The sequence below is a fragment of the Microcaecilia unicolor genome, chromosome 1, assembly GCF_901765095.1.
Source record: "Microcaecilia unicolor chromosome 1, aMicUni1.1, whole genome shotgun sequence".
Classification (NCBI taxonomy): Eukaryota; Metazoa; Chordata; class Amphibia; order Gymnophiona; family Siphonopidae; genus Microcaecilia; species Microcaecilia unicolor.
The window spans coordinates 87,525,894-87,528,806 of record NC_044031.1 but is presented as its reverse complement, the minus strand read 5'-3'; positions in this window follow the sequence as shown (position 1 = coordinate 87,528,806).

The window sequence follows — 2,913 nt, the reverse complement described above, 5'->3', positions numbered from 1 at the left end:
GTGTAGAGTTGTGGGCAGTGGGTTTTGGGGGGGGATTTGAGGGGACTCAGCACCCAAAGGAAGGGAGCTATGGACTTGGGAGGTATTTTACTTTTTATTTTAAATTGTTACAAGTGCCCCCTAGGGTGCCCGGTTGCTGTCCTGGCATGTGAGGGGTACCACTGCACTACGAATTCTGGCCCCTCCACGACCCAATGCCTTAGATTTGTTTGTTTTTGAGCTGGCCGCCTTCGGTTTCCATTATCGCTGAAAAACGAAACCGCCCAGCTCAAATCCGCACACATCTGATGCATTTGCCCGGCACAAAACCGTATTATCGAAAAAAAAGATGGCCGCCCATTTTTTTCAAAAATACAATCTGTCCCACCCCTTCATGTACCCGTTCTTGGACATAGACGCCCATGGAGATGGGCATTCACGTTCGATTATGCCCCTCAATGGCTACCAAATTTATCCACCAGCTCGCTGTAGTCCAGATTTTAATGTATTGCATGCAGGGACTTGTGTTTCTGATTCCCTTATTGCATTTCCTAAGAAAATCAAGACTGCAAGACCCAGCATGCAGTGTAGTAAAACCAGGACTGAAGCACCTGGTGGACAAATATGTAGATAGTTGGTTATCTGCTGGACATGGAGCAGTATACATAAACTTTTACACAGGCAAGCAAGGGGGCACAGATTTAGGATAATACTCATCTACCCTTCATTGCTCCTTCCTGTCTCCACCTCTGATGGGTGTAAAGCAAAGCTTTAAGCGAGACATGTGCTGGGAGATATGGTGGAGAAGAAGCCAGGATATGTCTAGGGCAGGGTTGGGTGACCTGCAGCCTGCCATTGAATTTTATGCAGCCCACAAGACCATTAGAAATACACACAGAAAATGACCCGCACAAACATCATTAACCAGGGTTTTGTTGTCAGTGGAACCGTTGAAGGATACAACAATATGACAAGACATGTTTGACAGTGTTAGCAACTGTTTGAAAAGACAAAAGTATACAATAACAGACCATTCTGGTTATAATTTATGCCTCATTTAGTCATCACATTGAGTTTTTGTTATGGTACATTTGTTAACTTCTGTGTGCAGCCCGCTAAAGCCAGTACTGACATTCATGTGGACTTCTGTGTATAAAGGTTGCCCACCCTGCACATACACCACTACAAAGAAATCCATTGTGGAGAACTGCACTGCTACAGGTCTGCTCACCTTTTATTGGCTTTGAGTAGTGTGGAAGTGGGTTCTGATATGCATAGACCAATCTGTGTACCATGTGGTACATAGACAGCCAATACTGCAGCCTCACTTACTGTCTTCTCTTGAGGTGGCATTAGAAATAGAGGCTGACAGAATTTCAGTTTCAGTTTTGGAATTGGCACTGAAATCAACCCAAAATCCAGTGGGATTTGACCGAAAATGCCAGTGAATTTTTGGCTACAACCCAAACACTTTCCCCTTTCCTGCGATTGCTGTCAGCTCCACCCCCCCCCCCCCCCAACCTCTCCTGCTCACCACCTCCTGGGTCAGCCACTACCCCATCTCCACTCCCGTCGCAACAGCTCTTCCACCCTCTCACCACCTGAAGGCCCTCCGGGGCCTACTTTTAAATGCCCTGGTGGCCTAGTGGTGGCTCCTCCCTGGGCCATTGGTGGTCTAGTGGCCTTTTTCAGGTAAGAATGATCCCTAGTCGCTCTTGCCAGTTCTGCAGCTAATACACCTGCTGGGACTTCCCAAGACAGCCTTGCAAGACTGCTGTGGGAGGTTCCAACACCCATTTTGGGATTGGAACTAATATAAACAGGAGTGACTGGGGATTGCTTTTGCCCTGAAGAGGTATCTAGACCACCATGAGTTTTAAAAGGTAGGCCTGGGCGGCCTGGAGAGTACCACCACTAGACCACAGGACATTTAAAAGTAGGCCCTGGAGGACCTCCGGGTTGTGGGAGGGCAGAGGAGCTGGACAGGGGGGAGGTGGCAGTGACTGGCCCAGGAGGACCTACTCTCTGCCAAGGAGAGGGAGAAGACAGTTTCATTTTTGGCCAAAACTGAACGGCAAATTTCAGCTGCTGATTCATTATCGGTCAAAATCAAGAATCCCAGTTTTGGTCAGCCTCTAATTAGGAATGCCACATTCTCATAAATTAACAGTTACCACACACTAATCTGCCATGCGTTAACAGTGCTACAAGAGTCATGCCCAAACTGCCCCTTCTCATGTTAAGGTGTTAACGCACAAAATACCATGCACTGTATCATAGGTGTTGGAACAGGGGAAGCCATGGGTGACATGGCATCCCCAAAATTTCCTTCTCCCCTGATGCTGCTGCCATGAGATGTTTCCCTCCTTCCCCCATGACGTGCTTAATAGCTTAACTCCCTCCCCCAGGATGGCCATGCTCCAATATGCATAACACCAAAAGAATCAGGGCCATTTTGAATGGAGATTTGAGCATCTGTGCATGCTCAAGATCTGCCAGTTACTGCCTACTTCGAAACAGGAAGGAAGGAAAAGGGAGATGATGGGGATGGGGGTGGAGCTGGGGTGAGGTTCGGGGTGAAGCTAAGAACTCCTCAAACGGAAAGGTATTCCACTGCCCCTGTACAACATGGTTTCGTAACACACAGGGTCATAGCACAAAAGTGCCTTACCTGGTTATATGCCACATGATACACATTAACAACTTACCACACATTAGCAAACGAGCCCCTTAGGATCCCAAGTTTGGCTAAAAATAAGGCACAAAATTAGAAGCCTAGCTTTTTTTGAATATCAGGTAGGGATGTGCATAAATGTGGAAAAGCTTTGCTATTTCAGAGAGCATTTTCTGAAGCATAGTTGGTAGGGGGTTTGGGCTTCCAGACTGAGGTTCTGTTTATGTTTATTGAGTGTATAGATGGTGTTTTATGTGATT